Raw genomic sequence first — 23,172 nt, forward strand, 5'->3', positions numbered from 1 at the left:
ATCGCCGATTTCAAGAGGCACGTATCGCACCAAAAATTTTTAAAAGACGAACGCAGAGCGAATCCTCCAAGCTATCCGGAATATAAAGTACGTTGGCTTACTCGCGATCGACCTTTCCGTATCAAGCACGCAGATATTTTTAAAACCGGTTTAAGTCTGTACCACTCCGGTCCGGGGCTCGCTCGGCGTTGCCGGGCTACCGGAAAGCTATAATGAACGTTTACAACGGTGTACTAATTGTGCATATTCGACGCTGAATAACATAATGAGAATTAATTGATGGATCGACCGATCAATCGTCGGCTGTCTCTCAAGGTTAGAAATAAGCGCAAGATTGTGAAAATATTTTATATAAATGTGTCTTAAATAAAATTGTGCAACATAAGTGATGTAATGTCAGAAGAATGTATAATAATATATGTATTGCGTGTAAAGTCAAATGTTTAGTTTAAATGTCTCTCAGTATCTCTTGCTATGTTAGGAAGCTATAAACGATACTGGCATTTTACCCCTATCTAAGCAGTGGCATATTCCCCCAAGATGCAGTTTTATATTAAAATGAGCCTGTATTATACGATTGCTAGTAAAACGAATCGGCGACGTACTGAATACTTTCAGCCTAACCAATATTAATAGAACGACCAGCTGATCGAGTTAAAAATAGTGTAATGCTTGAAGAATATCTTATATAAAACACTAAGAAAATTCTAAAAAGCACGTTGTCATACTTGTCATATACTGTACTTACCCCATAAAAACTATAATACTACTGACAGGAAGTAAGTATAAAACTTGGGCAAAACGTCAGATAAAATATTTTTAACAATTTCACAGTATTTACAACAACGCTCCTAGCCGTAGCTTTGTTAATTAAACATAACAAGTGGCATATTCCCCCCAGTTACCCTAATTAAAGAGGAAGAAAGACTTTAAAGGTAGTTCAGGGGCTTTTCCGATTGCGGGATTCACATTTGATCAGGGTAAACGAACCATGAAGTATCATCGAGACTTGTGCAACGCAATATAGTCGTAAATGATGAGTATGTAGATATACATATGAACATATGAGCCGCGGATTGCTTTGTAATAGTGTATAGAGTTGGTTCTAGTTACTTTACCTTCGCACACGTTTAAGTGAACGTAAACTCTGACCAAATAGCCGGAACTCATGTTATCATAACTACACCGGATAATAACTATAGTTGTACAAGTTTCATACGTTATTATTGAAGTTTTAATTTTTCATTATTAAATGAACTTGTCTGTTGTACTGCGACTTTACTTTTATATAATATCTAAAATGTAACAATATCTAAAGTATACAGCGTAATGTCACAAAAGATCAAAATTTCTGACGAAGATTTTTGATTTTGATTATAACAAAGATAATATAATATTACAGTTTTAATATATTTCCAGTAAATATTTAAACCCTAATTTCGTATATACATTTAATCGAAAATTGATACGAATAAAAAATGAGAGTGCCAAGTGATGTAAAAAGAATAAATAATACAATTCAATGAATATTTTACTGAATATAAAGTTACTCAGAGGTGAAAAACAAACAAGTATAAAAATAGAATACAGCAAATACACCATAAAGTATATTTGACTCTTCTTAGCGTGCATTGGCACAATAATGTAGGTTGGTTAAGGTAAATGTGGTTACTTTTATTGATTAAATTTAAATTAGCTCGAATTGGTATTCTTCTCGTTCCAAAGAAGCGATCGATACATCACAAAAATATTTAACGACAAGTCTTCTAATTGGTTCATTTGGACAATCAATATGTCACCATACTATATTGTATCCGAGCAAGCTGCGGTCGATGATGGGAAGCAATTAGTGAACCGGACAATTAATAGAGCGCGTCACATATCGCGATTTGTCTCTAAATTTGTGTCTAAATTTCTGTTTTGCGCTAATAAAGGAACAACTTGATATTTCATGATAATTTTAATAATGATCTCGGTCAAATTATTCAAAATACTATTGACGCGTATAAGGTCAGAAGCAGTTGCTTGTTTTATTATAATAAATTCATTACCGAATTTTTTAAAAATAAGATTGCTCTTCGCACGCTTTGCTTTCAGTCATCGATAATGCAAATGGATAAGATTACACATCACGTACCGGACCGTATCAGAAAGGTTCGATATGATTGATTCATAGTGAAAACACGAATTTATTCAATAGCTAACGTGTCATCAAAGAGATTAATATGTTTTATATGGTGATTTATAAGACTTAAAAGTTATGGGATACAATTTGATTAAAAAGAACAAAAATAACATTTCTGTAAATGATATTGACATTTGGAATAGAGAATATTATTTGAATTATTAAACGAGAGAAAATTAATGAATAAATAAAATCGTGTTAAGAGAAAATGTGATTTCGATTTCAAAAGCGGATATTCTTTTTTTATATATGCACGTAAATGATTCTTTTTATATGTAGTATAAATGTAAAATATTGCAGCTAAAATAATCCATGCTGTGAAAATACTTTGTTCTATTTTGAACAATAGGAAGCACGGTCATGGTGCTACATAGTCTATAATCGATTTAAGCTTTCTACTTCAAAAGAAAAATCGTTTCATTTCTTTTTACGTTTTCTGATATAATGTCTCAAAAAATATCTTTCACGTTTCATTAAAAAATCTACAAAATTGAAGATAAATAAGACATCAAACAGAGCAATTAAGAATGGACCTGCCTGGCGACGAGTCGAATACGGCAGAAAGAATTACTTTTGTCAGTTTTCTTGATAAACAAAAACATTGTAGAGATATAAACGTATTCATACATATATGTATGCATGCTCATTATTGTGTATACTTATTTGTGTTCATGAAAATTTGAACATTGAAGCTACGCGCGATCAAAGACTCAGTTGCCTTAGGCCCAGTTTCACAAGTGTCGGTTAACTTTTAATCTTAGATTAACTCACTCTTCGTCTCTTTCTAAGAGGGACATTAGAAAGTGTTCTTTCTGTGTTTTTTTAATCTTTGAAGTGTATGCGAATCGAAACATATTTATTTGAAATGCCGAGTTAAAAATTCGATAATTAATCATTTTAACCTTTAAAAAGTAAAAAATTTTCAACAAAATTAAAACATCTTGTTCTTCCAAGTACACTACACTGATCATTTTTCCCTATTCTTAAAAAAAGATTGCTAAGCATTATCAATTTTTCAGACCATTAAAGTATAGTAGAAAATGTGACATATATAATGTTAAAAAATCGCCAAATGTTTTGTTCATTTGTGTTTATGTGTGCATATGTGTTGTGTGTAAGGATCGATTTAAATAAACCACCGACTCATAATAACCGATACATAAAAAATGTAATGCGCATCGTATTATACACCCATGATTCGTGATCGCGCTATCGGAAATATTGCACCCCGGAGACGTTGATATTAACGAGTCCTTTTCCTCCAATTTCTGTTTCTGTCTCAATGTTTCTGTCTTCCGTGTCAAATGTAGTTAATATGGTACAGGTTTAAACGTGTAATATTGCACTCAAGTGAATAGTCACTTCGTGGCTTTAAACAATACTTAAGAAATGGCCTTTTCTCTAATTGATTATTCAAAAAATATCATCTTATAGAATTTGATGTACTTTTTTCTATCAAATTTGGAGAAAATATAATTGAGTGTTGAACGTACGTTTATATGCAGTTTTAACTTACAGAAATACTGAACTTATAAATCAATTTATATTTAAGCGCAACATTCAAATAGTGCGCATATTCAAATTAAAAAGCTAAATATTTTTCGGAATAATCCAATAGTCTGCAATCAATGACAAACTTCAGCTCCGACGATTTCAAGTAGCGCACTTGTATATCGGACAGCAGAGAAATGGACGGCGAGTTTTTCAACGATTGTTTCGGAATTCAATTAAGAGATATATCGCTAGATTCGTCGTTGACCTTTCAGCCAATACGGTGACTACGTTTCAATGAGTTTTATGAATGTACCAGCGATATCGTAAACGTCATACTTATTGGTTAATTTAGCTGATTTACGACTATACACCTGTGAGCCATTAGAATGCGACGCCTTTCCCGTGCCATCCCCCTTGCCCCACGATCCGCTCCAGACAATTTCACATATTTTATTTCCATGAAATCGCGACGGGAAGAGTGTGCGCGTCGTGGGAATTTCCACCGTGCGTTGTGTGCAACGAATGCACTTAAATACAAGACGTCCCAGAACTATTATGCACTGCATTATCCATACATATATAGTTATTTTTAAAAATCACTCGTCTTACAGAAAATTGCTACGCTACAATGTTTTCATAATTATAGATTAAACATTTCGATATCAAAATAGTGTTGAAATAAAATTTGCTCGAAATTAATTAAAGAACAAAAGTTTGTAATACTTCATAAATATGTTGATTTCTCTCACACACACTCGTCTCACGCAATTCTCCACTTTTAATTCCTTGCACGCTGAAATGACTCGGAATTTTCATTAAGCAAGAATTTCGAAAATTGATCAGAGAATCCATAAATAAAAGGAATGGCATAAAGTGCTGGGACATCCTGTATATCGAAGAATTCTATGCACTTGCATCGCGGCGCGCATTCTACACACGCGCATCACCGGTATTCTAATGGCAACCGGCGTTTCTCAAGCGCCTGTTGTGTCGCCGTCGCGGTTGTCCCGTTCGCTTCTGTGGGCCGTCGTTTGCCAGCTTCTGTGTCCTTTCTTTCTCTCTCTCGCAATCATACGGCAAAGAACTCCGTTCTACGGAGTAATTATCGTATTGGCAGTGGCTAATAACTGAATGTCAAATGAATAGTATTTCTCCTGACCGTGCCCGTTCTATTCGCAATCCAACGTCTTGCACGTGTTGGAGAAATTGCTCATACAGTAGTTTTGTGCGAAAAACGATTGGGTTTGACTGACATTTAATGGTCCGCGCGCGAAGATCGAAGGTACGTCGAATCACCGTTTCATTTCAATTATATAGATTGAATGAGGCTGTGTAATTCTTGGTCGAAATATTACTGCACCACCGGACAAAAACCTGTTCTCCGTACGACAAATGCCAAGATAAAAAAAATCTGTGTAATATTCGTGCACAAAACCCGACAAGTTTCATGTATGAATGCGGCATTACATTGTGCCGAGCGAAACAAATTAGCGAAACCGTGAGGCAGATAACGACATTGGAGAATCGCCGCTATCGTTTCTCTATTGTGACACGCGGACGTGACTTATAGCTTCTGCCGATACCTCCGCCGGTCGCTGGCGACCGAGTTGCCGTACTTGCGTAATGGCAGACTTATATGTATGTTGGTCAAGGCAATTGGGTTAAAGCGCTCGTGATCAACGTAAATATCTTAACACTTTCACGTTTACACGGACTCTCATTGCGTGTAAATGCTTTGAATGCGAGAAAATACTTGAAGTCAAAACAAATTATATATGTATATATATGAATATTCATAACAAATTTGTAGGCTAATTCAGTAATATCGGGAAATTAAATAGCACCTTTTACCACTAGATAGTACAATGCAATAATTTAATTATTAATAGAGTTATTAGATATAAGTGAGACGATTTTGAACGATTTTTCTTTTCTGTTTATGTCCTGAATAATGTTTTCTTTTTAAACAGAAAGTTTTTAAATTTACCAGATAAATTATATCGACAAAAGCAGACAGTAAATGGATGAAAGAATAACATTTCATTATTAAAACAATTACCGCTCCACTCAATTCGCTTTTTATTATTTACGGAAAGCGCTTCTGGGATACCAGTTAAATGTGAAAACATTACCCATCAGTGAAAGGAAGGACGCATATGCAAACGGGATCGTATCTTTCTGTCTGTGTGCCGTTAAAAAAAAGTCTACAATATCGCTGATTCAACAACGGCAATTCAATGGCACTTGTGTTCGCTGAGATGAAGCAGGTTTTTTTTCAAACTCATCCCGTGTTGTCGATCAATCGAAATCGATAGAAGGGCATTAGAAGTGGAACTCGAGCGAAATTACGGCGCTATCGAGAACACATTTAACGCCACTGATCGAAACTCTAGTGCAAAAGGCGCTAAAGCGCCGGCCCGCGTCAGTTTACAGTGGCTACCGCGTACAACGCGCACGTCGCTACCACTCGGTGAGAAGTGCATTTGTAGAGAAAAAGGAGCAGCCATTTTCAGTAGCCGCGGCCTTTGTACAAAGTGCTACTCGTTTCCTGCCGTCGTTTCTACTCAACCGCCCTTGCTCGAAAGTAGAAAAGGGGTGGTGGCGAATTCACCGCGCGGAGCGGAAAAACTCTCGGCGAGATGTATCAACCGCTTTTCCATGATAAACGCTTCGAGTCGGAATCATTATTTATGCGAGATGTTCACACGATTTACGACGATTTCATTCAAAAGTGGATCGATATTTTTTTCCCTGTCGCGCGGATATAAACACTCGAAGTAACGTCAGGTTATAATAAATTCGACCACATTAAACACATTTATTCCCATAAAATGTCAAGTAAATTTCTTTAACAAATTTATTCTAGCACTTATTTACTGATCTGTCTTATTGCACGTTTAGGAAAATTTTTAAATGTTTCAGAACACGAGGTTCAAATTCGATTGTCAATCGTGATACGCATATGGTTCCACGTACGTTGTTACTACACTGAAAAAAAAATACTTAGATCCAAGAAAATATTTTTTTCCTGTACCAATAGCTTATTTACTTAATATAATCACATATTTATTTAGAATTATATATCTTTACTTAAATTAAGTAAAAATATATAATTCTAAATAAATATGTGATTATATTAAGTGTAAATAAGCCATTGGTACTATGTGAAAAAATAGTTTCTTGGATCCAAGTATTTGTTTTCAGTGTACGACAAAAAACTGAAGTTTTTGGTCGTTTAAAAGGAACATTCGCGTTTTTAAGCGAAGCAAAAAGAGATTTGCCTATTTTCAGTATCTGCCAAGTGGCACACGGCGATTTATTGTCTCCGCTTTTCAATATGAACGGCGCGGGCATAGTGAAGTGCATTACGCTGGCATCGTGGCTGGAGCAACGCATGAGAGAGCAAAGGTTTATCATTTTATTGTCGTTCCATAGGATGCAGCGCTCCAATGATACGTGAGAAATCTTGGCGCAGTGCTCCACAGCATCATTACGGCCCATATAAAAAAAAGGAAAAAAGTGGAAAACGAGCAAGCTGTATATCCGCTCAGAAAATATGAACTCGAGACTCGCGATAAATATAGATCACGGTAAACGTGATAAATTGCAAGACGCGTATATTGTCGTGAAACTGAAATTTTCACCTCTCGCGTAAGGAGATCGGCGTAATATAATGACTGTATTATCGCTGTATTATCAAGTGCAAAATCCTTCTCATTTTTAAATTAAGCTTTAACAGGAGGCACTCTCGTTTTCTCTCCACCTCAAAAACATTATTTAATTCTTTTTTACCGCAAAAAGTATATTACAGAATATCTTCTTAATAGAAAATAGAAGACGTCTCTTTATAAAATTAATAACTTGTATAAGTTTTATATTTTGGGCATAATATTGAGTACGATATTTCCCAACAACCTGCACAATACATATATATCAAAATATTTCTATAAGATTAAACCATAGACTACGGAAAAAAGTCGGTGTTGTATTAAAGAATATATTTAAAGCAGACAGCTATCAAGAATGTTATCAATATTTGTAATATAATAGACGCACTCAATGAACTTTAAAAGTGGCTGAGAGACCCAGGAGACTCCGGGATAAAGTTCTTAGATATATACTCAGTTTCTCAGATACGGTTCGGTGCGCGAGGTTGCGAATGTCATGGACGATACGTCGTCGGCACATGACGAAGTTTCGTCCCAAGCGCGCATTACTCGATTCTTATCGCCTCTCTGACAGAAGTGTGGAGCCGTTGACCCGCCATGTCTACTGCGTGCCTACACGCGTGCACGCACGCACAAGAAGACGGGCAAGTATTCGCACAGATACGCCAGTGTCGCAGCCAAGACGGGCGATAATGCGTGGTCGTGGGCATATTGGATATCTGGCTGGAATAACGCCGGACCACGACAGACCTTCCAAGTAAGGGACAACGGCGGAACAACGTAATAACTGTCAACTCGGCAAAGGAGAACGCCAACGACCATGACGTGACTTTTATGTGTCGTCTAACGTATATCGAATGATGCCGCTGTATCGTACGAAACAAACATTATTCGCGAGGTTTCAGGACCAGATTGTCCTGCGGGAGCGAGCCAAGGGTCTTTAAATGTATTTTGATGACTCAACGAGAACGGTGCTATTTATACCATTCCGCGTGAGGAAATGTTTCGATTTTGAAGCTTTGAAATTGTGTTTGTTTACCCCATGTCGACAAGTGTCACATCATTCAAGAATTTTTGAAACAATTTTTGATTCAAGAATAATAAATTTACAAAGACCTATTAAAAAGCGGGCATTCAATGTTACTGTAACAAGCTCAACTTCAACTTGATTTACTTGGCGTGCGATGTATCGTAAAGACTTCGGGCTTAAATCTTTAAGACATTAAAAAACATTTTTAAAAAACATTGAGAAGTAAGTTTCTTAACTAAATCTTTGAACTTGTTCACGTTGATTTTTCTTAAAAGCACAATCTTTCACATAAGATAATTTTTATGAAAAATCTCGAGAAAAATCGTTTCATCGTCGCGTTATAGTTTTAGGTGATCTTATCGTTAAACCATCTCTACGCACGTATATACGTCAGGGCGTGTAGTCATTCGGCATTAAAAATAAGTAATAAGAGTTAAAGAAGGCCTGTATCTTATTTATGACGTAATATTATTCCCGAAGGATATTTAAGGGGATGCATGGGTCTTCGCGTACAAACTTTCCATGGGAATAGAGGAGGCGCCAGGACCGCGGAGACTCGTAAAAAGAGCCGCGAGCGCGGTCTTATGAGTTTTAAATCGTGAGTTATAACGCGGAGCGAGAAGCTGTTTAGCTCTTTGGAAGAGATCCAAACCACATTACCTCAAAACAGTGTTACGTCGCCTATTCTCTGGCCGATCTAGGCGTTTTTATATAATTAAGTAAACGAGAAGATAGCATAAAAATAATTAAAGTGTATTATATCTTTCCAAACGATATGTTTTTGACTTGACTTTTTATTTTCCTACATGAAAAAAAAAAGATAAAGTTGATTTGGTTTGCTTGCGATACACTATTTATTTATAATTACTTTGCAAACAACTTCCAGACCCTTTAATTAACTGGCTTTGTAAATTGTGGTCTGAACTAATTACGTTACCAAGTTTGTTTTATAAAAAGGCTTCGGACGTCGCTTAAAAGCATAACTAATTTTTATATACGAAATACCCTAATTAAAAGCAATATAACAGAAAATACGTTGCACAGAAATTTTAGTTTAATTTTGTTGTACAAAAAGTATCAAAGCCGTAGTAAATAAACATATAGACGATAAAAACCTGATTTGCTAAACTCTTCTTTGACAACGCTTTTATATAAAACATTTCCTTTTCTATTTTGAAGTAACGTGTGTTTGGTGACACGAGCATTTAGAAATTAAGCTAGCCGCGGAAAGTAATCTTGTTTATTTCATTATGCAAAATTGGCTACTACGTAGCATGCTACCTGAGTTTGCGGTTTGTGGACCGTCGGACGATGCTGCTGAATCGGAAAAAGTAATTGAGCGCAAATGGCACAACAAGAAGAGGTCGCGTTTGCGCAATGACTTTCGTACATATTTCAGCGTGTATGTACATGGTGTATCACTCTCGCTACGTCACTTGACATTTACGAAAAAATGCAATCCGCGCATTTAAATAAAAATGATGTTGATCACAGCGAATGGAGAAATTCACGCTGATGTGTATAATCGCTGTGTCAGATTTTTCGTTAAATATTTTATTACTCAAAATCATAATGTTCAATCAAAAGAACAGATATTTCTCGATTGATTTCGACTGATGACTTTTCGAATTTTTCGAAAAAAGAGAGAGAAACACAGTAAAAAATCGTGTGTACATAGCGGTCCATAAGTTAAAATTTTCTTGTGTTACCAAGATTTGATTATTATTTCAATATAAAATTAACATAAAACAGCTATGTTATTATTTTCTTAATATTTTCATGTGTTACATTTATGTCAACGTGATAACTTAACACTTTATACATATATTTAGAAATTAAATATTACTTTGAGTTCTTTTAACACAATTACTTTAAAAAATCAACACGTCTTAAAGTTATTTTAACACATAAAAAAAGTTAAAGTAAATTTTCAAATAATCGTAAACCTTGACACACAAAATAATTAAATTTACTAAAATTAAATGTTTCTATTACACATAATTCAAGTAAAATTTGTAAAATAATTAATATCATGTGTTAATATAACTTGAAAAAATAAAGTTAAAAAAACAAATATAAATGTAAAGTATAGTGTCAATTAATTAACATTTCTAATTTGTCAACAAGTAACACACGATGAATGAATCATTTTAAGAGTGGACTTTCTGGGACATGTAAAAAATGTTAAAATTACATATTATTTTTTACTGTGAATGTCGAAACATTACACGTTTAAAAATCTCGCTGTAGACAGAGTTGAAGTTAAACCTAGGATGAGCCAATAAGAGACTGTGGATAATCGTTGCCTCAGGCGAACGGAAACAACAGCGTTCAAGATTTGCCAAGGACGAAGTGACACGCTGAGGGGCTGCGAAACAAAGATTACAAGTTACTCTTCTAGCTGGAGATCCCTCGAGCCTGGTTCAACCTGGCCGAGTCCCTTAACTCGTAACTTTCGTTTCGCGGTACCTATCACAAAGTTCTCGCACAATTAAGTGACCACACCTGCGCGAATATGGAATCCGATGTTAGCAAAAGTGGAGTCTGACCAATCTCATTAATTGATACAGACCAATCTCATTAATTGATGTTAATTTCAGCGTAATTTGAGCTCTAATAGAGACAAAGACGTTCAATCTAACGTATCTCTCCATGTAAAGTTGAGTATCAGATTTGTTAACTTCAACTCTGTCTACAGCGAGATTTCTAAACGTGTAATGTTTCGACATTCTTTCCCTCTTTTTTCGAAAAATTCGAAAAGTCATCGGTCAAATCGATCGAGAAATAGCTGTTCTTTTGATTGAACGTTATGATTTTGTGTAATAAAATATTCAATGAAAAATCTGACAGCAATTACACACAGCGCGAATTTCTTCATGCACTTGCTGTGACCAACATTATTTTTATTTAAATGCACGGATTGCATTTTTGATAATCATGCATAGTTAACGTTTATGTAAATAGCGCTATAATGTATCTCTGATGCATGTAAAGTTGGGTATCAAATTTGTATCTTCGCAACGTGCGAAGATTTAAATTTCCATCAGTCAAGGCTGCGTTCGAAAACTTTACTTGAATGCACATCGCGTCGTTCTATCTTTGTTACTTATTAAAATTGAACAAGGACAGAACGACGCTGGTGTGCACCCGAGGGAAGTTTTCGAACGCAATCCAGAAAGTGTGCGTCCCAGTTAAGAAATGCGATTACTCAAAACAAGGCCCGCGACCGTCGAATAAATAATTAATGCGAAACTTTCCCGCGAGGAAATTAAAAACAAACCGGCACAGATCGGCGCGGAGAGTTAATAAAACAATTAGCATTCTGAGATAGAGCATCGATGTGCGAGATTTAATGCTCGCGCGGATAATTACGTTGTAGCGAAGAAAGATAGATAAGATTTCCCTATATAGTGAGAAAGAGATTATCAGTGTAAGTATCGCTTCAAGAATGCATAGATGCACGCTCGGTCGCGCGATTTGCGATATCCGCGAGCTGTGCGAGTCTCGCAGAAATGTTTTTGTTACAATTACGCGGCATGTAGCGTTATCCGCGAGTTAATTGCTCAAACTCGCCATCAGAAGGATAGAAGCTCGCGATTCTCACGATAGCTTAAACTGAACGTAAGAAAGTAAACGAATAAAGAGAAATTGATGACAGTTTATTTCTAAAGATTTCTTATTCTCGAAATTGCAGAGTTTGATTAAATTTCGAATTTATATATATATATATATATATATATATATATATATATATATTTTTTATATTTCGGATATACCAAACTTTATATATTCAACGAATAATTTTCGATGAAACAAATTTCACGTGGAAAAACTAAATTATTCCGTCAAGGATTTTCGTTGAAGAAAAAAAAAATGTGAAAAAAGTAACGCTGTCATTTGCGATCGTTTATGTCAATTGATTTCTTGTGTCTGAATTAAAAGACATTTGTTTTCGATGAAAAAAACTTTCGACTGGCTATTTATAATACGATTAAATGTCACGCGAAAATGTTGACTACTTGTAGCCACGCGGCCCTGAGTCTCGTGGCCGTACGTCATAACATCCTTGTTAACCCAACGAAGAAATTTCTCGTCCGTGAGCAGTCGTAAAGACTTCCTTGACGCCGGTTGGCAAAACACGTAAACGCTCGGCGTTCGTTTAATAAATCGACGAGAGAAATGCGCGGGCGCTTAGCCGATCGAGAAAAAACATCCCGAGCGTTCGTATACGTGCGGCTGCAGGGAATTCGCGTGATCAATAGGCGCACAGAGAGAACGGTCTATTTCGGTGCCGATCAATTTTCGTTAGACAAAAGCCATTGATTCAAGTTAGCTACAAACAATTAGAAAAATACGTGGTATCTCAGGTGTCCTGTACGCCACTATTTCTTCTGGGATTCACTCCGGAAGCGGAAGTACATTACGAAAGAATTTTAATGCTCGTAAAAAATTAATGCTCGAAAAAGGGAACGAAATTAACGCTTGCTCAAACAAATGTAGTATTAATCAAATGTAATTATTCGCCGTTTAATACCCAGCAATTTTGTAAAAAAAAACTTTAGCATGAAATAACACATACAGCGATAAAATATCATAGCTTTAAATTACTATAGTTTGCTGGTAAAATTACTGTAACTTTCTAATATTTTAATAGCATATTATAGAATAATATATCGCTAGTCAGAAATTTCGTTCGAGTCGTTCGAGATAGTCCTCTATCAACGTTTCGTATTCTCAGTGCGCAGAGGGACTGAGAGGGAAGAACAAGGATGACGAAAGCCACGCGATAAGAGCATAATCGTCGGTGCACGGACGTCGCCGTGAAGATGAAAGCAACGCGCTTAATTGAGAGACACTTCCAGCCCGCGGGTATATAATAGGATTTACATGTGCGATTCGTGATTACAGACGCGTGACGTTCGTATGGTCGTGGCTTTAAACTTGTAGTAACCTGTCTCCGCGATTTCTGATTTCTGACCGTGTCTTCTCGACATCGTGCCTTCGCGAATCGATCAAGGTTGCCAACAACGAGGCCTCTTTTATGCATGCCTTTTCTTGTCGTGCGTCGCGAAAACGAACAAGTGGGTCGTTTTGTGTATAATCGTACGGCAAATAGCAAATATCCTTCGCGATACTAACGATACGTTACGGGTCGTGTGTGGATTTTTACCGGCGCGGACGCGCGTCTTTCTTTCTTCCTTCCTTCTTATCGCGGGGCAATCGACGCCGTGGCAATATTCCGGGATTCGCAATCGCAAGCTGTATCGTGAGAGACCGCGTATAAAAATGCATATTGCAATTTGTGACCGTATAACGCCAATTGCGTTAGAACGCGCAAGGAAACGCATGCATAAAAGAAATCTCGCGGCACAATTGGTCCCGACCGCGACCGAGGCGAAATATTATGCATAATGCAATATTAAGCTCTGACGTATTCAAGTGATATATACGTAAATTCGATGTAGCTGGTGACCTATAATTACTCCACTTACACGCTTTATTTTGTAGCAGTAAAAAAATGCAGGCTCTATATGAATCAAATATATTTTTATGTTTCAGTCGCATAATATTTCAAATATATAATAATTGAAGTAAAAATACCACAATATCAATGCGGACACGAATTTGAAAAGAGAAATGCGCAGTATTGTGTTTGTAAAATCAAAAAAATTACTATTTATTTAAGATCTCTAATATCTGTTTCCACGACGAAGCTTTAATTTAACTTTCTTCGTGTCGCTTCGTGTACGCGGATCAGCGTGTACATTATAAAATATAAATCAAATGCACACTAATATATCATGAGATATATCGCACTCCGAGAAGAATACTGTCGCAACTCAAAAATTAATTTTCAGGAGAGAGCAAAAAAAGTTGGATTCAATTTTTTTCAAATTGAGATTTAATTGAATTTAAATTGAGATTAACGCAATTATAATTACTATTTTTGATATTTTTTTTGTTATAATGAAGCTTATACTGTTTCTTGACGAGATCTGCTGCCTGCGATCTCTACTTGTCAATTCACTTATAACGCTATTCATCCAGGAAACCGCAACACACATAACCGGTTTAAAATAACGACATTTCTGCCTCGTGCAGCGAATTTCGCATGTAAACATGTGAGACTATTATAGCCCATAGGTAACATTTTAGGCGTACTTTTTACAGGCTTAACTCAAAATCGGAATTTTTTAAGTTGTGACAGTAATCTTCTTAGAGCGTGATATCTCTCCTCTTTTTGATCGAAAAAATCATTCTTGATAGGACGAAAACGAACGAGACACAGATTACGTTAGCTAAGCGCGGCGTGCGTCTCTCCTACTTCTAATAGAGTTTTCTACTGGGAAAACTAGTGCAATACTCGTGTACACTGGTGCACGCCGATGCACATATATTTTCAGTTTAATGTTCTACTGTATTTAACTTGACAAATTTTTGTCGATAGAATATTATAAACACCGAAAATATGTGAACTGATTTTCTCATTGAAGCAATAAAATTACACACAAGACGCACCAGCGTCGCACTCGTTTTCCCAGTAGAAAACGCTATAATAAATAATAAACCGGCAAGTCTCGCGAGACGACGCCCGGAAAAATTTCGGGGCGATCGAGATCTATCGAGATGACAGTTGACAGCAACCGGATACATACGCGTACGCCGTGTGTGCCGTTAAAGCAGCCGCGGATTAATCCCGCGATGTCCGGAAAAGGAATCCCGACTCCCGACGTGATCTCGCGCGCGCGCTCGCGAGCGCGCGACTCGAATTCCGCGCTTCTTCTGGCACCGCGTCCGTCACCGCGCGTCGTTGCTCCGTCGAGATTGCCGAGAGGAGAGACGACGCGTCCGGAGTCCGAACTCCGGAGTCCGGGCGCGAGTGCCGCACGATATCTCTCGCTATGTACTAACCTTGATCGTCGGTCCAGTTTCGAATGCTCCCCCCCGCGTCGTGGGCCTCCACCTTGCGCTCCTCACCTGCGACCGGGCGTAGACTCGACGACGACGACGACGACGATGATGATGACGATAACGAGGAAACGACGACGACGACGACGACGATGACGGCGACGTCACGTCGGGAACTCGACGACGACTCGACGATCACGCGGAAAGGGAACCTTGCCCTTTCTTTCGTTCGCGACCGCGTATACGAGGACAATCTGTCTCTCGGCAGCGGGAAAATCCGGATTCCTCCTCGAATCTTCCCTCCTCTCCGCTCTCGCGCTCGCGATGCCCGCTCTCGTTCGTTCGCGTTCTCTCTTTCTCTCTCTTCCTCCCTCGCGTTTTTCCCCCTCTCTCTTTCTCTTTCTCTCTATCTCTTATTCTTTCTCTCTCACGCTCCTTATCACCGTACAACACACGTAAAATGGCAGCCCTACTACAGCCGGACGACCAATGCTTGCCAACTCGCGCACTGACACGCACTACTTGACAGGACTTCCGCGGAAATTACGTAGCGCAGGTGTCCCCGCGCGGCCGCGACGCGCTCGGAGCTCACTTCCGGCGGTCAGAGGGGTCACGAGGAACGGGTCATGCACGCACGTCGGTCGAGTCCACGTCGAATTCGAGGAAGGAAACGTTCGCCAATACGAATCGTTGTTTACGACGCGACACCGCGTACGTTCTGCAATTGGCCCTGCATCGCGTTGGCATCACTGCATGCAATTGACCGCCGCCGCTGCCGCCGCCGCGCCGGACGCGAGCGGCTGTCGACTAGCTTCCTAGTTCCCCCGGTTCCTCGCGAGATGGCGATAAGCGGCAAGTTCAGGCGGCGCGCCACCAGCCGCCTAGTCGCCATGTCGATAGATTAGTTCGCTGCGCCCGTTACTACAGTGAGTTTCCCGATCGACCAAGCGACTTCGGGGAATTCAATTGACTTCGAATTCGAGGAAAGTGTTTCAGCCTCTGGTATGTGAACGGTGAACGGTTGATTATATTCGTCAAGATATAAATTATCTTTACGTAGATATAAGTTTATCGCTACTCGATATACAGGCTAGTTTGCAAATTCTTTGTTTTGCTCATCAAATAAAACAATTTTATTTATCACGAATTATTATGCGCGGTAAGTATACTCTACTGCAATCATTTCTACATTTTATTTTGTTCCACATTTTATGGCAAACGAAACTATATAGAAAATTATAAAAGAAATATACATATATTTCTTTTTATATATAGAATCAACGTGATTCCAATTGTTAAAAACGAATCTCAGCATGCTGACTTGCGCGCTGGTAATATAATTCGCAATAACATATATCTTTAAAAGGACACACTTCTTTAAGTTAAGAACATCTCTTTTAAAGAAATTAAAAATTAAATTAATTGCAAGAATATTTATTTTTTCAAATGGCATATTTCAATTTTATCTCATGCAATTTTCTATTCAATATAATATTGTTTTAATAAATTTCCGGAAAAGCAGATAACATATCGACCGAATTTTTTAACTTTATAATAATTATGATTTTTTGCTTATATATTTATTAAATATTATGCACATAAAAAACCTTGATATTGAAGTCGACAAAGTTAATAAATTTTGTTTATTATGAAATTGAGATTATAACGTAATAGAGGTCATTGATTAATACACGTCACGTCTAACAGATGCCACTTATCGTCGGTTTACTTCATGTAACATTTTGTATTTTATGAAATGAGATTATTTCTATTTTACGAAATAATGAATATGTTCTTATAATTTTGTAATAGGCATATTTTATGCAAAATGTTCTACTATATAGAACAATAATATTATACGCTACATAATTGCGACATCAATGATATAGAAATTACTGTCGAAATGACAATAATTTTTTTTATGATTTAGTCTATACATTATTTAGAATTTTTAAAATAAGGATTCTTTAATTTAAGGTGCAGATTTAATTATGCATCAATTTGCCACAGGCGGTATTTAACGATACTTAGCAATAATACAAAAATACGTAAAAAAAAAAAAAAAAAAAAAAATAAACAGAAGGCGTGTCAAATGTGCTGAATCAATGTTCATATTTTGTCACGCGGGATATAGGCGCGCGCGATATTGAATTTGCTTTGCATTACAAGCGGCTCGGTATTGGTTAGTCGGCTGACAAAATGGTGCATGCAGAGTGTGTTTGTCAATGCTGTTTAGGTATCGGAACGTAATCGAACCGGAGAACCTCGGGGACCTCTCAGACATAACATCTCGCACCACGAGCGTCCTTTGTTAAAGTCTTCTCCTTACATCTCGGTTTTCTCACTTTTCTCGCTTCCGTTACCCCTTAAAAACTCGATGTCTTCGGGTTTCTGTAGTTTGTTGACTTTCGCAATGACCTGTTTTGGAAATGATAACTCAGGAGAATTGCGCGTTAGTAATGAGGTCTCAAAACTCACTCAAAGTGCCACTCTCATTAGCTAAACGTTAATTTCTTCTGATGAGTAGAATTAGCAAAATCTTCAGAAAAGCTAGATGGTATTAATCAGTCCAGATCTTGGCTTAGAGCTCGTACGTATAGTCTTATAGTCTCTTTAATTTAAAAAACGAAATATAATAATTGTGCATTTTAACTCGCATTGTTTATAAGTGCCATGGTCTGATAAGTCACAATGTTTAAGATGTATTTGTACGTTGTAACTCGTATCGTCTATAAGTAATCCGATATTCATGGATTCCATGAACGTGGAAGCCACGAACGTGTAATGAAAATGTGAAATTGTGAAGAAACAGAGTCAGGAAGTAAAAGCACGAAAACCTCGCGTTGACTTTCATAGCTCCTTATCACATATTTGATCTTTAATTTAATATTCCTACATATCATGGGCAACTTTATTGATAATTTGCAGTATATCATCTTAAACAGCTTGAAGTTAATATTCGCGGGAGTTGTCTCTCTTCTCTTCGGCCATAATGAATCCGTTTATCGTTCCATCTGCATGAACGTGGCATTACGTGGCTGGAAGATACAGAGGCGAGTGACCGGGGAGAATAGAGGGGGTGATGGGGATAGGCGGGAGGGGTTGACTTCGTGTTGAACCTTCGTAGCGACCTGCTGGTCGCGGCGATGGTCATTTGTGGGAGCTGAGCCGACTTCTCGGCGAGGGGGAAGAGCGAGAGGGGACGAAATGTCTCTTGCGATCCCACGACGAGATACCGGACACGCTACAGCCCCTCTTAACCCCCAAGTGATGTCCACTGCGACACGCCATCCCCGCCGGAGACGCCGAGATTGTCTTCGAGGGGGGTGCGCACAAAAGAACGTACGCGGGTACACGAGGTACTTTTACCACGGCCGCGGAAAGAATTGCCTTGACACGCAAGAACCGGCTCGGCTGTCCCTCACGAAGAGGAATATTGGCAAACCGCTCGTAAATAACCTCGCGTTTAACATCGTTATTTATGGCATCGCGTACGCAATTTACAAAACAAACGGACTGACAAATTAACGTTAGCCCGACCTGACTGAATACGATTTGCGATGTTAATGCAAATTATTATTAACTGGCCTTAATCTGCTATTGGAATTATATTGTAGTATCTTCATTCTAAGGGAGAGTGAGAGGAGAACTAATTTTTCACGAGTAGTTTGATGTTAATTTTGGAATCTATTCTGTAGATATACACACATAACTCTTATATGAAAAAAATTAAAAGTATATATACATTATACATAAATTAATATTCAATCAAATCTTCATAAATTCTATATTACGTTTGATATTTTTCTGCGAAATAAACAATTGCATTAAAATTGTCAGAATCTTCTATTGAAAATATTCTATTATGATTAATAGATGCTATTTATTGATTTTACATTTAAAAGAAAATCTCCAACGTCATTTTCAAACTTTGTTTCTCTACAAATAACATTCCTGTAATGCTTTTACTTATTGTTAATCTCTTTCTAAAAAAATATTTTTGCGCGGGAATAGGTGACGTCTTAAGGAAACGAAATGCAAGCAGAATGCGGGGGTTGTTTTCCACCCCTGATGGTTACGCGCTGACGCGTCATAACGTCTTGTCGAAGGTTCACGCAGGCGTGTGCGTTACGCGTGACTATACGCGCGACGGACACGCGACTTCTTCCTGTCTCACGTCGTGTATCTACCTTACACTTTCCTTCCGCCTTTTTGCCTACCTACCATCAAGCCTAGTTAATGTATTCGTTTTTCATCTTTACGATATAGAGAACCATTCTTTGTCATGATTTCCGGTATAATAATAAACGGGATTATTTAAAAATTTTAATATTTTATGATAAAAGTATATATATATATATAAATATTATAAATATTTGACAGAAATCAAACAATAAAATAGAAAATATTTAGCAATGTGACGTTCGATAAAATATTCAAAAACGATTAATCTTTTATAAAACTGTCTTAACGTAAATTTTTTATCGTATACAGATATCAGCGATAATAACTTATAATTGAAAAAGATATAATATAAGAAATGAGTATTTTTTAAAGAAATGTCGTATGATTGAATCCATAATGTTTTGTTCGGACACATTGCTACCGCTACATAATTATATAAAGAGCAGGAAGACCATATACCGGTCACTCGCAAGCGGTATGATAAGCGGTGCACATACTTGCCGTGAGTACCCGCGGTACTCACGCGGATATCGTGTAGGGCACACTCCGGTATCAACACCGTGAGACACGGCAACGCAGCTACTGGACATGCCACCGAGATCACCGGCCCGATATCGCCCGCTCGTATTTATGGCCACCGAGATTTCGCATTATTAGAGCCATTTACCGTTTTCGCCCTATAATATCGCGGCGTATGCCCGCGCCGAGATTGCCGAGAGGCGCCTCGAATCGTGAATCGTGAATTTAAGGGTCGATAGAGACCGAAGGTAATTTCGGAAGACTTAGGGCCTATCAGATATAAGTTACGTCTTAAGCCCAAGTACTTTCGACCACGACAGAGTGTAAAAGTACGGAGAAATTATTTTGTACGTGGCCGGCGTATTTAAGTGGATAACATCACCGTTTTAATCAAAAACATTCGTATAAGCAAATGTAATTTTGTAAACTTTATATTATATGTATATGTGTGTTTTCTGGGATAACAATAATTATAGTTTTAGTAACTTAAATTTATTCAATTTTTTATGTTTCTTATACGAATTATCTATTTTTTTTATTCAATATAGAATAGAGACAACTAGTGTTTTCTTCCGTATTTATAAATTAAATACGAAAAATTAAATTAACCAAAATGATTCGAGATTAAAACTATAACCATATTTGATAATAATCGAGTTGGTAATGATCGTGTAATTGTCATGTTCCGTATTTACTGTACGGCAGATAAATTTGGAGGTATGAGACGACATTGGCTGATGGTACACTATCATTACATACAATTATATGTCGTAAATTATGAGTTCGGTAAGTTTATATTAGGGCGTTGTAACACGTGCCGTATAAAGAAGGCACGTAAAGGCTCATCAGCTTTTGTACGAAACGATGACACTTCTTCAAACACATTACCAAATAACGATTACCCGCGGTATGTTCGGCCGTGACGATAAAATAAGAAATCAAATAAGGGTGGTATCCCTTTACGACAAATTGCTCTACCACGTGTCTTTGCATTAAGCACAATTTTCAACCTTCGGCACGAAGATTATTGAACGCTTGACAGTTTTTTGTCATTTAGAATCTGAACTTTAGATTATCACATTAACAAATTTCACAATTTTTGTAAAGCGGCCTTATTTATGAAGTATTAATGATTATTGAAGCGTATCCAAAACATCATTTGTTGTACCTGATACACTTTTGATCTACATTTATAAATATAGGATTTTCTGTTGTTAATCGAATCACTGTGTATATGCGGCACATCGCAAGCGAACTTTTCAACAAGACTATCCCTAATGAATGGAAGTTTAGCGACAGTCGCGACGATAGGAGGCTCGGATGCTGACAGGAGACCCGAGAAACCATCCATTCCTACATTAAACCACGTTATCGCCAGCGTTAACATTCGTCTTCCAGGATGCATTGTCCTGCGATCCAGCTGGGGCAAGGTCCTCATCCGTCTCCCATTCAGGGTCGTGGGTCTCGACATTTCCGAATCTCCGAGGCGGTCCATTGTGCTCGGCCCTCGCGTTGCTCTCCAGCCCTTTCCTTCTCTCCTCTCGTCCCCTGCTATTGCCCTGCCTCCTCTCGCCCTCGTTTCTCCTCCTGTCTCGCTTTAACTCGGCTCGAGTCCTTATACCTCTGCTTCGTCTCCTCGGTCGTCCTCTCTTTCCGTGCTCGGAGTCCTCTCGTCCAGAGGTAATACGGTGCCTCGAGAAGCACCGAAGGGGTGGATCGAGGGGGGGTGCGCTCAGTAGATGGGGTTTTTAGGGGTGGCGACATAGAATCCGGGAATTCGTGTCTCGCGGGGTAGTCTCGGCAGGAGCTCTATCGATTCTCAACCAGACATACCATCCTCCGAGTATATCTCGCGCGATATCCCAATGTGTAGGTCGTCTGCGTAAAAGCTTTGTTGTTCCAAATAGTAAACAAAGAATTTTAAAACTAGAATAATTGTGTACATGAGTAAAATTGTAGAAAACAATGATCAAGATTTTAATTTATAGATGATAGAATTTAGTAGATAAACGCATTTGCTTTTACGTTTCATAAACTTTCAGATCATATATTCGGATCGTTGTAAACAAGATTTCAATATTGTTTTTTCGCAAATGTTTTAATACGATATCTATTGTCATGACCCCTAAAAATATTTCATGTAGAAAAGTTATAAAAAAGAGTTCTACAACTATATCCAATATTAAAAAGTTGCGTATCGAATAATCTGCGGTCAAATCTATGAGTATGATGAAAAAGTAAGAGAGAAGTGAAAACAGAAATAAAATTATCGTCGTCACGAAGGAGAAATGAGAATAACCAATAAGCAATAAATTTCTCTCTGTGAGGCACTCAAATACCGCAAGTTAATACGGATCCGCAAATTATACATTTATTTTTAACCCATTAATTTTCAGCAAAAGATATTTATATTATACGATAAAAGTACAATTATTGTGCATTACATTATTACATCATTTACATTACATCAAATATAATTTTTATCAGTTTCTTTAATTTCTACACATGTGCTATTTATAACAATAGCGTGCGCTGAGATTCGATAACAGGAAAAATTCTGCATATACCTTTTTTTATAACACATATGATAAGCTTGGAATGTATGTATTGCTATTGAAAAATTTTGAGACGTTATTATATATTATATATTACTTGAAGCTTGTATTTCTCTCAAATTATTTATCATCAATACAATTTTGAATATTTGCCTTTAAGCGTTTGCTCGTAACGTCAATTGGGGATTGTAGAAGCAGATTGTGGGAAACGGCGACGTGAGTATCGAGAGAAGGAAAAGAAAGGTAAGGGAGGACCACAATATCACGGCGATAAATCCATCGGGAGTTGATCAGCCGACACTCTGCACCCAGTGCACGTATTCTTGGCATATCCACTTGGCGTGACCAGGAAGGGACGCCATTTTGAGGGTTTCCTCGCTCCACCTGCGAGGGTGATTCTTTATTGTTTCAATAAGCACAGCACAGGTCCAGTCTTATTAGCGAAATAAACCTCTTTTAACGGCGCTGCCGCGCTCCGCTTCTCGCTCTTCCTCTTCTCCTTCTTCTTCTTCTTCTTCCTGCTCTCTGTCGCTCGCAAAAGACGCACGGAAGTCAAGTAAACCTGTGGGAGAGGAAAAAGCTTCTCCTTGGCGAAGACGAGAAAGATTCGGCGAGGATAAGAGAGGA

The sequence above is a fragment of the Temnothorax curvispinosus genome, unplaced genomic scaffold (genome assembly GCF_003070985.1).
Source record: "Temnothorax curvispinosus isolate PA1 unplaced genomic scaffold, ASM307098v1 QBEX01006175.1, whole genome shotgun sequence".
Classification (NCBI taxonomy): domain Eukaryota; kingdom Metazoa; phylum Arthropoda; class Insecta; order Hymenoptera; family Formicidae; genus Temnothorax; species Temnothorax curvispinosus.